Consider the following 15,197-nt stretch of genomic DNA (forward strand, 5'->3'; position numbering starts at 1 on the left):
AGCTATTTTAAGGTTTTTGACCTTTTTTAGGTCGCACATACTCAGTTCTGTATGATGTGATGTCTGGAACAAACACATCGGTTCTTGTCAGCACCATTCATTCACACTATTTATTGTGGGATATTTCATTGTGTTATATATATGCTTGTCTTGGAACAATCTATTTCAATCAATTTAGGAGGTTTGACAGAGAGAAACTGCACATGCTCTGTGATCAATCATGAACAATTTTGAGCAAGCAGACAGAGATTCCAGAAAATGCAGAGTGAAGGATCCTGTGACTGGTTTGGTCTTTCACCAAAATACAGCCTTCTGGCAATTTCAGTGTTCTACCTGATGAGAATCCAATGAGCTGTGATGTTGGAGATTTAATGTTTAACTTGAGGCTACACCTAAAAATATATTCATCAGATAAACAGCATCCAAGGTACTGGAACCTCACCCTCTCGAATTCTCTCTTTGCAGTCCTTGGAAGGAGAAATTCAGCTCTCCCGTGGAGATGCCAATATTTATTTATTGAGTTTGCTTTTCATGAGTGGAGTCAAGCCAAACCTAGAGATCCCAGCCAAGGGCAATGTCCCATTCTTATGGACATTGGTATCTGTAGTAAGGGGCTATACAAACTGAACCTTTTTTCAATTTATGTGAGAGATAAAAGAGGCACAGACATATTTTCTTAGCAGCTATGGGAAGCCTGTGGCTGGTTCGACAAGGTTTTGTGTGTAGTGGTATCTGAAATGTATCTTCACTCCTCTCCTGATACAATTTAATTTTTCTCTTGCATAAGAGCATTCAAGACTGAAAGTTATAGATTTTACAGAAAAGACCCAGAAGGAAAAACCTGATTTCTTGTACAACACGGGTCACCATATTGCTTCTGATTGCTTACAAGTAAAAAACACAGCTACTAGCTGTACCAGCTACTAGGAAGAAAATTAACTCTATCCTAGCCTAAATCAGAAAATGGTATAGATTTTAGTAATGTTGCAGCATTTCTTTAAAATCTTGATTAAATTCTTAAAGCGATATTGAATTCATCCTTTCTGGAAATAGGAGGATTGATTTTATTTTCATGAACTGGCTCTTGGATATATAAAGTGTGAAGAAAGTTATGGTTCTCAGAGCTCTCTGAGAGTAAACAGCCTCTAAAAACAGGTTTCCCTGCCCTTCAAGACTGATGTATTGTTAAGGTGCCAGCTGGGAACAGCTGTGATATTTTCATCTTGAATGTATGGCCTGGAGTCAGTATCACTGAACTGAGGCCCATGACGTCACCCTATGCAAAACAGACTTTGTTTCACCAGCTCATCTCCAGCCTGCCTCCCTGTGTCAGTACCAGGAGCAGAGCTTGTCCAGCACGGCAGAAAGATCACTGGCACTACAGGTGAAATGTGTGCTTCATGCCCATAAATCATAGTAGCACAGTCTTCAGAGTACTCCGAAGGAGCAGACAACATGACTTGAGACTGCATTACAGACAACTTCCAAAGAAGGCATTCAAGAGGATGGCTTAAAAAAATTAGAGAGACATATTATTACTGCACAAAATGAAATGCTGATGTTTATTTGAGATGTTACGATGTTTTCATAGAAATACCAAAGTTTATTATGTACTGATGTCTGGAAACAGTGCATTATCTCCAGAAGTACCCATCACTGGAAGTTTATGTAATCAGCAGCTGGTGACAGTGGTTGCAGTTCTCTGGAATATTTTTGATTGTACAGCAGTCCAGGGCAATGCTGCTGCTCTTCAGCACCATCTGTTGACACTGTTTCTAATTATTTTAATTAGGAACAGCGATCATACAGGCAAAAGTGCAGATTCCCCAGCGCAACCATGTAATTCAGTAAATGCATGACCAAGGGGGTGATTTGAAATGGGATAAATGTAGCAGAAAAAGGCTGCAGAAGAGTATGGCTGCTTGCCTGTAGTCCAGAAAAAACTGGTTTTGCTTTAATCCATTATTCTTATTTAATAAACAAGATAACTCATCCATACACAGATCATTGTAACAAAGTAGTGAAATTAATTTTAGCCTCAAACTATTGGGTCACCTTTCCTTGTCAAAACCATGGCAAAATTCTAACTGATTGAAAAATCTTGCTCAGAGTAAAAAATATGCCACCAATCTCAAACAAGCCAACTTTTCATGGACTGACCATAACATATGTATATTCATAATTTCTGTACACTTGAAAAATCAATGAGCATTTAAAAACCTGCACAGGTACAGGATACAACGTGTGTTCTTGCTTTGCTGTATTGTTTGTGGCAGAATTCCTTCAAGTCAGTTGCAAGGAGGCTGTGCTGCTCCCTGAAGCTCAAAAACCTTTGAAATTTTTCTGCCTCTTCCATCAGCCTAAGTTCCTGTTGGACTTCCCTGGAGAAATTGCTTTCATTTAATAAAGTTTATACATTGCATGTGTTTAAAAAAGAAAACCTACTGGGTAATCCTATCTCTTGCAACATCTGTAAATTGATTTGCTTCTTGAGAGCAAGAATGATTTGTAACTCACAACAAAGCTAAAGTAGCATGACTAAATTAAGAGGAGCATTCAGGCAGCTGGAACGCAATTACAGCAATGATGCACTTGCTGTGTTAATATGATATTAAGGTTATGAATGTAGTGAAACTGGAACCAAGGATGTGCTTGCTTCCTTCCTGTGGTGTTTGTCTGCTCGAGCTGCCATGGAAATGTCCGTGTTAGCAGAACAGGACCTGAGGACGACCTGCGGGTGTTGTGCGCGCAGACGGGAGATGCCAGCTCAGCTCATGGGCAGCGACACACACTGTGCTCTGCCAGAGAGATTTTGCTCTTATCCCCCTTGCTTTCCTCAGTCTGAAGGAGGCAGGAAGTGAGTTGCTGTTGAGAGCTGTTGCTCTCTTTGCACAGGAGCACCAGGAGACAGGACAGGGGGCTGGGCACCTCTCACCTTCGCCTAACTCTCCCAGGAGCTGCTGTGGGGCTTCCCCTGGGGCAGCAGGAAGGACCTGCAGGAGCCAATCAATGGGTCTCAAACATCCTAGCTCTTGGCTGGGATGCACTGCAGCTGTAGTGGCTTTCCCAGGGTCTTGGTTTCTAGTGGAACATCATTTGCCAATGGTGAGTGTCCCCTGGTCTCTGCAAAGGGCATTTACTGCAGCAATAAAGCTGCCATGGGCCCTCTGCAGCATCAGTCTATGCTCACAAGGACAGAGGAAAGGTGTAGGTCCCAAATCAACTGCAGTGAAACCTGGGTCCAGCCTCACTTTCTGGAGCCCACTTTGGAATACACAGGTGATCATTTCCAGGAAGGGATTTGCAGCAGGGTGTGAGCAACCTGTGGCAGGATCTGGAGTTAGCTCAGCTCTCCACTCTGGTGAGGATCTTAACCAGACAACAAGTGCAGGGTTGCCATGTAAATCTGGGATGCTTCAAATCTGGATGCAAAGCACTGTATGAGACATGTTCTGCAGAGCCAGGTCACTGACACAACTTTATGGATGTGTTTGCACCAGTAAATGGAAAAGGCTGTTTTCTGGCTCCTAATCTGAAACTGCAGGTTCAGCCACAGCTGAGGTCTTGTTTCTGCAAAGAGGAAAGTATCCCCATCTTCATGGCAGCTGATATGAAAAAGGTGCTGAGAAACACAATGAAAACACCACATTTAACTTAGTCTTTGCATTTTTCCCCCTTCCTGTTTTGCTTTATATTAATATATTTCTTAGCATTTCTTGTCATGAAAACATTTCTCAGCAGAAAGGAGAAACCAGTGGGAACAAAAATCCTCTGTCAGGCTGGCTGTCTCACAAACGGACTTGCAGTAGCAGCAGGTTTTGCTGAGAGACTGTAGATCATCAGGGACCTTGCCTGGTGCTCACACTCTGGTCTCCTGGACAGGTGTGGAGCTGTAAGATGTGCTTACAGCTGCCTCCCCTGCCATGGTACTCAGCCCTCATCCTCTCTGGGCTCTGAGACGCTGGTTATCATTTTGGGGGTTCCTTAGTTGCAGAGTCTGAGAAAGCATGAAGGGTGAGACATAGTCAACCAGCAGAATGGTTGACTCACCTCATGGAACTGAGGATATTCACAGGCCCTGGCAGGCCTGGAGGAAGTTCTGTCTGAGTCCCTCAGGAGAGTGCTGGGGCCCACAGAGGGCTGTGGGAGCCCAGACCAGTGCAGCCTTATCCATGTTCACCTGAAGTAGCCCTTGGCTGGGTTTGGTCCCAGAGGACGCTGCCTTGGGTGATCAGAGCAGCAAGATCCAGGGGTCAGCAAGGAAACTGAGATGTTTGAGAGCCATTGATTGGCTCTACATGCAGGTGGTGTGACACAGCTTGTGTCCCTGCACCTACACTTCCCTCCTTAAAGGCTGGGGCTTCATGGATCTGCCTTCCAGGATGAGCTGATGCTCTGCACTGCTCTGTGTCTTCCCCGACTTTGCCTGGGGAAGTTCAGCCAACACAGGCCACAGTTTGCCAGCTCTTACTTTATTTTCCATATTTCACCCAGTGAAGACTCCGGCAGAAGTTAGCTGCACCTTTGGTTATCACAAGCAAAGTCAGTAGGGAAGGATCCAGTAATTCCCCCACTTCCTTACATGTGCCATGATCCTGTTGTGACACCTTTTCAGGAGACTGAGCAAGGTTGAATGTGAGAGGCCCACCTCACCCATGCTCCAGATTCTTTTTATAACGTCCTTCGCTAGCCTCTGCTGTGTGATTTCTGCAACAAATCACTTGGATGTCAGGAATCTGCACATATTTCACTCAGGAACAACCAGTGATGAGCATTAGTGCAGATGCAATAGTGCTGTGTGATGACAATCTCTCAAATGTCAAGTCTCACACTCCTGGGCCCTGTTTGTTTCAGTAAAGTCTATTTTTGCTAAAGGACAGCATGGGAATTTTCAGAGTGCATGCTCTTCATCCCTTAATGCTGCTCTGCAAAGTCAGTATTTTCCACTGTGATGGGCTGCAGTGTTTGGGATGAGGGAGAAATGAGTCACCCAGAGTGGGTGAGATGCTTCAGAGGCTCCAGTGAGCTGCTACAACTGCTGCTAGTAAAATTTGTAATGTTGTATCACACACCCATCTAGGTTTTTTTTTTTTTCTGTAGGTCTTTTCAAAACTCCTTGGAAGTTTGAGGTGTCTGCTCTCTTTTGTCTACAATTCCTTCACAGATTTTTCATTCATTTTTGAACGGCTGCTGGGAAAAAAAAAGTACTGCATTGAGGGAAAGGAATGATTTATCAAAGCATGAAAGACATTTCAAAAGATGAATGCCCCAACCCAGGCTATTAACCTTAAGACTCCAACATGAGGATTATGGTCTACTGAGAGCTAGTAACTTTTTTTGTAAAGAAAAGGACCTTTCACCTCAGTATTGAATGAGGAGAACCGAAGAACTGCTCCCCTTTCTTTCTGCAGTAGAGTACAACTGCCTTTTAGCAGCATTCTCAGGCTGCTGGCAGAACTTGGAGTCAGGTTTACAACAAACTGAATTAAGACTGTTTTAAAGAAGACCTGCATTTTTCTTTTTAATTTGCTTCTAGTGCTAAGAAGTTTTCCACATGGACTGCCTCAATTTGCCCCAGGTCATTTAACCACAATTCAGTTAACAGAAGTGATGGATTAATTTCATTTAAATGATCCAATATTCAATTTTGATTATAATTTGGAGAAGTTGCATGTTGAGTTACTCATTACTAGATTGACCTTTAGCCTCACAGAAGAACTCAGGATTGTACCTCACGTCCTACAAAAAATGCCGACAGATTTGTGTCCATGAGGTACTGACCATGTATTGAAAACATGACAGGCCTGAAAATCAGTGCAGGACAGATGCTGACCTGTGACCAAATCCTTCACACTCTTCCCTTAAAGCAGGGAAGAGAGAACAGATGACAACTGCCAATTAAACTTCTCACAGTAAGGAATTGCCATATGGAAGCTTCTGTTGGATGAATTTTGGTCACGTTCCTGGTTTAAATGACCAAAGCTGGCTAAAAAGAACCTGATTGCATTGGTCTTCCCTTTCTGCCATCAGCCACAGCAAGGTCAGTTTTGCCCCACAAGGGACATGTCCCAGCAGTGGCTGCTGGCAGCATGGTCTGGCAGGGAGTGTGAGGTCCTGGCTGGCCCTGTGTGCCCAGGAGGGAGGGTCATGGGCATGGTGCCCACCCCAGGTCCCCCTGCCTTCCCCCTCTGTTGGGTCCGGCTGTCTGTCTCTGCCCCGACACGGGTAGGGTGGTTCTTGGGTGGCACGCGTTTCAATGGACGAGTCTGGACTCTTCAGCTTTTCGATCTTCAGATTGTTTATTGTTTCTTATCTACAAAATTTTCTGTCTGCCCAACAGAGGTCTGACCTTCAAGGCAGCCAAAGGCACTCGTGACCACCCACGGGGCGGTCATGTCTTTTTATACTAAAATCTACGTACATGATATTTACTTTTGTTTTCCAATACTTTTCACCCATATTAGCAAGTGCACCTTCACCATGAACCAATCCCCAAGTGCCAACATCACCACAGAAAATGGATGACAAGAAGAAGAAAGAAGAAGGACGAGACACGCCCTGATCCCTCCATCTTGTCTCCATAACCCCCCTGTACCAAAACCTTAAAGTTTATATTTCACCCTATAAATGTGTCCCTTTTACACCCTTCACTCCAAAGTGATTCTCATGTCCTCAAACTGCTGTCACTTCTGTGGATGGATCAAAATCAAGCCACCAAACACTCCTGGCAACATTCCAGGATTTCCGAGACCCCCAAGGGTTCTCCTGGCATCTCTGGACATCGGGAGCGATGTGCTGAGTTCCCGCACCCCTCTGCTGCTGAGGGCTGCACAGACAAGGGGACACTGAGGTGTGATGGGGCAGCTCTCAGTGACCCAAGCAAGAGCTCTGGCAGGCAGCCTTGGGGTAGTGCCTGCAGGGGCACAGCTGAGGTGTGCCAGCATCCCAGCATGGACACAGGGCTGTGGGGCACCTGACCATGCTGTTGATGAGATGTAAGCCTGCCTCCTCCAGGAATGCAAAGCTGGCTGAAGACCCTTTTCAGCATGAAGGACACACTCCTGTGCTCCAATGCCCTGGTGCTTGCAATGAGGGCCCTGCTGCCAGCAAAGCCTGGCAACTGCATTTGCAGCCACATTTATGGGGTTCCAGTTCTGCCCAGCCCCTGGCAGCCTTTGATCCAGCACAGCATCAAGATGCAGGGGAGTTGTGTCCTTCTGGGACCACTTCCCATCCAATTAAGCTTCTGTGTGCTGTGATCTCTCTCTCAGTAGTAAGCTGATCCTCTGGCAGGGTATTCGATAGGAAATTAATTAGTGGGAGCAAAATGTTGTGAATACATACACTGTTAAGTTTTTATTCTAATAACCTAGTTAATCATATTGCTTCCTCAAGAAAAGAAAACTAGTGTGAATTCCAGCACTTTGATCAGTGACATTTTGATGCTAAATTGCCAAGATAAGAATCCAGACCAATAGTGTTATACAAAAGTAATTTGCAAGCCTTTTGCTAGTTTTTAAAGTGCCCTCTCTGGAAGATGGACCAGACACTCAGAAAAATGTCTGTGCCCCAACATGATACCAAAAAATATTGGTGCTGTATGAGGTGGGGCAAAAGTTGTGCATTATCCATGGTAACTGGATTGAATTGCAAAGTACTCGAGAGTTTAATTATTTTCCTTAGGCTCTGTTTGTGAGTGGAGGCCTTGGGAATCTCAGTGATGCAGCTCAGGCTGCAGGAGAACACCCCCTCTGATGCCACTGCTTCTTGCTCTGCTATTCCTGTCCAGCCAAAGCAGAACATGATTTTTCTCCTAAGTTGAGCAACATTTAGTGTTTTCCTTCTTATTCTTTTCGTTCATATTCCTCAAAAATATGCAGGGACTTTCTCTGCTTGGTACAGATCTTCACCATCTGCCGGTGACACTCAATATTCTCATTTTGTTTTGAAGTGGCCTAACTGATTGGAGATCATGTTGCAATGACAGATCTGCAGGCAGGCTGCAGGAGTCAACAGAGGCAGCCCCTTCTAACTGGAACAGATAGAGCACCTTCCTAGGAGGAAATAATGACTTTGACTATTTACATGAACAACCCATTTAACATAAACATCAGAGCAGATGGGTTCCAGCATTCCAAAGCCTTGCAGCCATGAGCACATGGGAATCCCAGCCCAGCAGATAGCAGCACTAACAGGAGCTCCCTGTGCTCTGCAGGACAGGTCAGCAGTGCTCATCTGCAGGTTTACTGCTCCAACAGGAGATTATTTAATGCTGGCATTTTGAAATTGGTTGTTTTACTGTGGTAGCACAAAGGCAAGGACATGGGGTTAGGGGTGAGGTGGGATGCTTTTCCACATCTGGGACTCTACTTAAAAGCTAGCAGAATATTTTTTTTTATTCTGAGCTTAGTTTTCCCTCTTTCCTTTCATGTAAACCTTTCCATTTTGACATACAATCACTAATGCAATCCACTGGGACACTTACTGTAGGCTGTCATCATCACCAGAGTGCACAGAAATATTAACTGAGGATCAGCCTGGAGTTGTCTGGGGCAGAGGGCACATGGCTTAACAAAAATTGCTTGTGGGATCATTCTTAGCAGAGTGAGCTTAGACAGGGATTTTTTATAAATCTGGCATGAGAGCTGTGACATTTGTGCCCTCTGCTTGGTGGAGGTTGAGCCTGGAATACTCCAGGATTCTCTGTGCAACCCTTCATCAGCTGATTAGAAAACTCAAATCTTTCTGAACAGAAAAATAATTGGAAAACCTCTGTCACACTTCTCCAAGTTCACAAATACAGTTCTGATAATTGGCAACATCATGGTAGCCTCCAGAAACTGGGATAGTACTTGTTAGATACCATCTGCCTTGGTACCCTTAAGCTCTTTCTAAATGGAGAGGAACTGCAAGGAAAAGTGATGTAATGCAGTCTCATACCTGATTTCTCAGCTCTGGAATGCCTTGAATAATCACTTTTGGTGTTAGTTTGGAAATAATGTCAATTATTGCTTCAGACAATTTCTGTCTAGCTCAGCATATTTCTGATGGTGGCCTTATGCAGTGAAACTTTGTGTTTTGTAAGTGGCTGACATTAGCTGGTCAAACACCAAATAGATTTGTTTGCAGTGACTTTACTAAACTCTGTTTTGATCTTTAGATCCTTCTTAGGAGTGCTGTCTTGCAGACAGCACACTTCAATTTCCTGTCCCTGTCTGGAGAAAGACTTTCAACTGCAAAGGTGTTTTGATATTTTCAAAGCTATTTTTCATCCCAGATAAAGATCTATACTTGCCTACAGTCAACAACTTTGAAACACCATAAGCAAAACAGAAGCCATCAACAAGCTGCATTAATAGTTTAGAAAGGTATTTAATTATTTATGATGAAGCCTCAGCATATTCTTCATATAAAACTTCAGTGTAATGTAGTTGGCTTCAGATGCACTTCTCTCTGCTCACTACTGGGAACAGTTTATAGGGCTTTTATTTATCAGAGAACATCAGCAACACTTAGTTAACTTGGAAGAAGTGTATTTAAGGCATTCTGCATGCAGGGGTGTTGGTTGCTGTTTGGGTAGGCAGGAGTTAGCACAGGCTTCTTTGGTTTCTGCCTGCACTACAGGCACAGAGGGGGTGCATGGAGTACAGGTTACTTAGACAGCATGGAAATAAGGTATTTTGTTACAGGTTCTCAAATAACACAATGAAACTGCCACTGTCTGAGAACTGTACTGATAGCTGAGACCCCAGGAGCCGAGCCAGGAGACTCAGTCTGCCACAGCTCTGGTAATTGGCTACCAATGGTCATTTGATCTCCCAAACTCAAGTTTTCCAGGTATTATAGCAGCCCTCTTTGTAAATGTTTCTGGAGTTAGAAACAGCTTCTAAGGGGTTTGTTCCTCAGCAATCCTAAAGGGCTGGGAATTAAAAATGGTTTAGGAATACTAATATCTAAATATTATTATCTAAAAGTTAATTCATCTAGCCAGACAAAAATGTAATTTCCTCCCTGATGGCCATTAAAGGACCCTTTAATGTGCAACATTGATTTTATGTTGTAGCACCAACATTTTCATTTGCTCTGCCAGAACAGGTGTCTCTGTGTCACTCTCTGCATATTTGGCTTTCCTGGGGATGCTGGAGATGGCATGAGAGAGTCATGGACACGGAGTTTGTGTTTCTGTCCTTGGCTTGTCTCAGGTTTAAATTAAACATGTGTGGCATGAGGTGAGGGCAAATGAGGAATATGGGCCAAAATGGTAAAACAAATTTGCAGGAGATAAAAGCAGGTTTCTCAGAAGCACTTCTCTCACCACCAGCATCTCTTATGTTTGAATGCTCTTACCCCGCCTTCCCAGGTAAATTTTTCCCCTTTGCAAAAGGATCTTAACATTTCCTGCATTCATAGCATTGCATTCTAATGTGTAATTCCAGAGACTATCAATGAACTTTCACAAACCCTCAGATTTATCAAGGCAGAAGATCTTAAATGCTCACTGATTTATCAAAAGGTCATTGCTAAACATGGAAATTGAATACTGCCTTCCTGAGGTCCAAGTTGGTGCCTGCTCCCACAGCCCTGGGGTGTGCTCCATCTTCTGCAGAGGTGTCCAGATGTGTCACCTGTGGGGCTTGATGGAGCTCGGGTCACTGCATGAAGTGACGGGTAGCCTGACTCCTGTCCTCAGGGAAAACATCATAAACAGCAGGATAATTAGGCTAAGAATGCAGATTCACAGGCAGAGGTTTTGCACATTTATTGGTACAGCCATTGGATAGAAAAAGAAAAGGTTAGAAATAAAGAATGATGTAGTCTTATACAACAGCAGAACTAGAGGGAGTGAACTTCATAGCTTCTGCTGGGAGTTCATCTTTTCTTTGACTACTGCTAGCCTATACCTGCTGGGCACCACTTTCATCTCTGACTCAAAGGACACTTCTGAAGAAATTTCCTTCCCTGGCAGTTTTTAAACTTGAAAATATCTCATAATCTAAAGCATTTCAAAGAGGAAAAAGAGACTCTGGACCCACTTGCCAGAATGTTATCATGCTACCCTCCAAAACACTGTTTTCTGCTCTGTATGTGAAACAAAAAAGCGCTGAAGAAAAGAGAAGACAAGAAGTCCAGTTACCAATGAGCTTGGAAAATGAAGTAGCATTTGGAGACAGGTTTATTTAGCACTATGCCTGTGATGTTTTTAGCCACCTTGGTGGCTAAACACACTTTTAGACCTGTGGGTTCTGAAGATCTGAGATTAGGGTCTTGGTTTTTACAAAACGTAAATTTCTTGCCCTTGTGCTTGCAGAGAAAATATGATCAAAGGAATAATAACAGCCTAAGTCAAGAGAATGCCTTTGTTATTTAAAGAAAATTTTATTTGGACCTGGGGGAATGTGGCCCATGATACTTAAATATTTGAACCTGGCAGTAGCAACCAACTCTCTGTTTCTCCATTTAAAACTTCCACAACCTCTTCACAAAGTAATCATGGTGGTGACAACACTCAGGGACTGGAGTCTCCCCTATTTGTGCAAGAATTCACAGTAATGGCACACCTTTGAGCTTTGGTGTCCTGAAACAAGAGGAAAAAGGAAGTCAAGCTCCATATCCAATTGTACATTGATTTAGCTGGCTTGGATCCCTTCTCCAAGAGAGCAGAGACCTGGACTTGATGGCCTGAAAGTTATATTCATATTTCAAATCAAGACCCAGCTCTTCTAGCAACATGTCTATTGTGTATTCAGGAAATGGAAAGTTTCTCACATATTTTCAGCTCAAGAAAGTAGATAGATGGAAGCACAATCGTTTGCCATTTTTCAGGTATCTTATTTTTGTTCTACAGGAAATGTGTGCCATAGAAATTCCTACTGCATAAGAGGTCACTAAAGTATCATATTGAGGCATGGTGAGATGCAAGCTTCTTGAGCAGGCTTGTGTTTCTCATATGAAAATCCCATATGGAGAATAGGGTTGTTATGGAAGCCTTTCCTTTAGGTAGAGCATGAGAGCTCTTGGACACTTTTGTCTCACACGGCAGATTGCCTATTACTGTCTTAGGCAAATAAGCTGCTCCAGAGCAGCACTCCCTGTCTTCAGTGTATCCCCAAATAAAAATCACCTTTCCTCTGTGGATGAGGGAAAAAATCACCTTTCCCAAGTACGAGGAAGGTCAACTGCCTTTCTGTTCACTGTGCACCTCATGCACATGCATGGCAATCCTTTGGCATGTGGAAATTTTCTCTAGAGGCCCTTATCACCTAAAAGACAAGTTTTTAGACCAGCACCACTACTATGAACTCACTAGATGTCCATGCACATCCCCTCTGTTCCTGGGGCTCTTATTTGTCATTTTGTTGTGAGAGAGAGCCTGGTTAAATGAAAACCAGGGAAGAGCATTAGCACAAGTTCAGCACTCCTGCAAGGAGCTGTTGCCACTCTCAATATCATCAAGCTCTGCCAGAGGAGGGGCTGTGGGTCTGTGGCTCAGCTGAGAGGCTGCACAACTGGGTGCAGATTTTGAGGCTGTAATTGAGTTTTAATTAACATTGACAATTGCGTGCATCCATGTCTTTTCTGCAGAAAGTGTGCAGGAAGTCCTGCAGAAACGAGAGCATTTAGTCTGGTTAAAAACAAGGCTGTAGAGCAGGCAAAATGGGGTCCAAGAAAGAAAGAATGCTTTTCCTTTAAAACAATTGGCATACTGTAGTTCTGTGAAGCATTTTCTTAATTTCCAATGCTATTTTCATTCACTGAGCTCTCTGCAACTTGCTAATTAAAAAACAAACAAACAAAAAGAACAAACAGAGCAAGGGTTATAATTTTAAAGGCTTTATCTGACTTTTTAAAGTAAGAAGCTCAAAGCAAAGCACAAGTTGGTAGCTTAGATTCAGATCTCAGTGCAGATTTCCTTCCTATCAAAGATGTTTGCTAGCTCAGGGGTCACTGTCACTGCAGAGGGGACACATGGGGTATGCAGCCTGTGAGATAATTCTCTGGTTACCATGTTGTGCAGTGTCCATCAAAAACTTAATGTCCACATTATCCATACCCTCACCCTGACCTGGATCTCTTTCATTCTAGAGCCAAAGTAGCTTCCAGCCAGGTCAAGATGGATGTGACAGAAGCAGTAAAGTCGCTGCTTAAATGTCTTTGGTCCCACACACAGTCTGCTCTGAGAGGCTGATGCCTTACTCAAAGACTGGATGTTTGCCATTCTTTGTGTTTGCCAATGTTTGTTCTGTGTGTTTTGACTTCATGCATCCAAACCACCATCAAATAGAAGTGGAATTAACAAATCCTTAGGGGATTTGCTCAGGGTTGAGTGGTCATATCAGCATGCAGGAGCTTCTGGCCATGGCAGCTGCCGACATTTTGGGGATCAAGGGAAGACTGACCTTGGTTAGACATAGAGGACAACTATTGCACGTGGGCAAAGTGATGAGGATGGTGAGACACTGGAACTGGTTCCTGAGAGAAGTTATGGATGGCCCATATTGGAAGAGCTCAAAGTTACATTGGACTAGGCTTTGAGCAACCTGATCTAGTGAAAGATGTCCCTGCCCATGGTCAGGGGCTGGACTAGATCTTTAAAAGTCCCATCCCACCCAAACTATTCTATGATTCTAGGATTCTATGATGAAGTGATGAGTTTGGATTCTGCTCTGATTGAAAAACCTCAGTAAGAAGGAAAGGTGTGGTAGCTGCTGCATATTTGTGAGAGAAAGAGGGAAACCATCAAGGTTCAGCTTTTTAGGCAACCAGAGAAGTGCTTTCTGTGAAACTATGAGAAAAAAAGAAACAAGCATGAAACTTTGGGTGGAAGGAGTCAAGGCCAGAGACAATGTATCTTCCCGGTGGTCTCTTACTGCATACTCATGGGAAAAAGAAGCTTTGCATACTTGGAAAATAATATACCTCTTAGCCTTTCTTCCTAGTAGAAACACTGCAATTTTGTTCGATTCCTTGGATCAAAAGAAGCAACTACCCAAGCAATTCAGGCCCAGCTACAGCCCACAGCCCAGGTTTCCTTGTGCCTCACAGCAGCATGGTGGTGATTGCTCTGGTGCTGCATCCTGGCTGTCCTGAAGATGAGGGCTGGGCAAATTAAGCCAAACAAAACCAACATGGGGAAAATTATCATCAGTACACAGCAAATGAGTCACATGATATTGCAGGTATTTGAGTGCAGAAGTTTTCTCTGCTTGATTATTTGAATTAAGCACATTGTACTTGATTGTGTCAGTAGAAAAGGTTTTTCCTCCAGTAACATTTTTAATTCTTCCTCATGCACTTACTTGCAGTAAATGCAAAGAAAACCTATATGGTTTTCTATCTCTTTTTATACTGTTGAGTATAGATATAGGTTCTTTAAGACAGGGATATAATTTTTTTAACTGCTTGGTGCATCCTGAGTGAAGTCTGATCTTGAAACATTACCAACTGTAATAAAACATGAAGGCAATAGTGTCTTTGGGAGGGCACTTACTGAAATGACTTTTTAGGCGTTGTCAAGCACTTTTATTGACCAAATAGATAATAGACTATAAATTAGAGGTAGTAATTAAAATTTTGAACTTATCTAAATGTAATTTCCAAGGAGATAAGGGTATTCCTGTTCATAAAATCTACAGTGCTCAGTCAGAAAGATGACAATTGTATGATTCAAGTGATCTATGATATTCTAAAGCAGCAAATCACAAAGCTGTGGCAGTTAGTAATAGCTATCAGGTGACAAAGAAAGATGGATCAAAACATGTTTCTACAAAACATGTCCATTATGAATGACAAGTTTTAATAAATACCTCTGATTTTAATGCAAATAAGCATCTCATTAATAAACATCATATTCCACTGAGAATAAATACAGTCTGTCTTTCTTACCACTGTCTCAAAGGCTGAGAGCATACAGGTCTTAAATCTTCTGAGTTTCGACCTCTCAGTCAGGATCAGTTTTTGGCCATGCCCTACCACAGCATGTCCTTGGCCAGCCATAGTCTCCACAAACAGCAGCTGAAGCAAGGGAGAAAAAAAGATGATGGAGATCCATCCTCCAGCTCTTGCCTTCAGGAGATCTGTGCATGGAGTTGGATAAATCCTATCCTCAGTCTCTGAAGGTTTGGGGAATGGAGAGGCTGGCTCTAACTTTCTATTAGGCACTTAGTGTAAATGCTTAAATTTACATGGTAAAGCAGTGG

This window comes from Agelaius phoeniceus, chromosome 2, assembly GCF_051311805.1.
Source record: "Agelaius phoeniceus isolate bAgePho1 chromosome 2, bAgePho1.hap1, whole genome shotgun sequence".
Taxonomy (NCBI): domain Eukaryota; kingdom Metazoa; phylum Chordata; class Aves; order Passeriformes; family Icteridae; genus Agelaius; species Agelaius phoeniceus.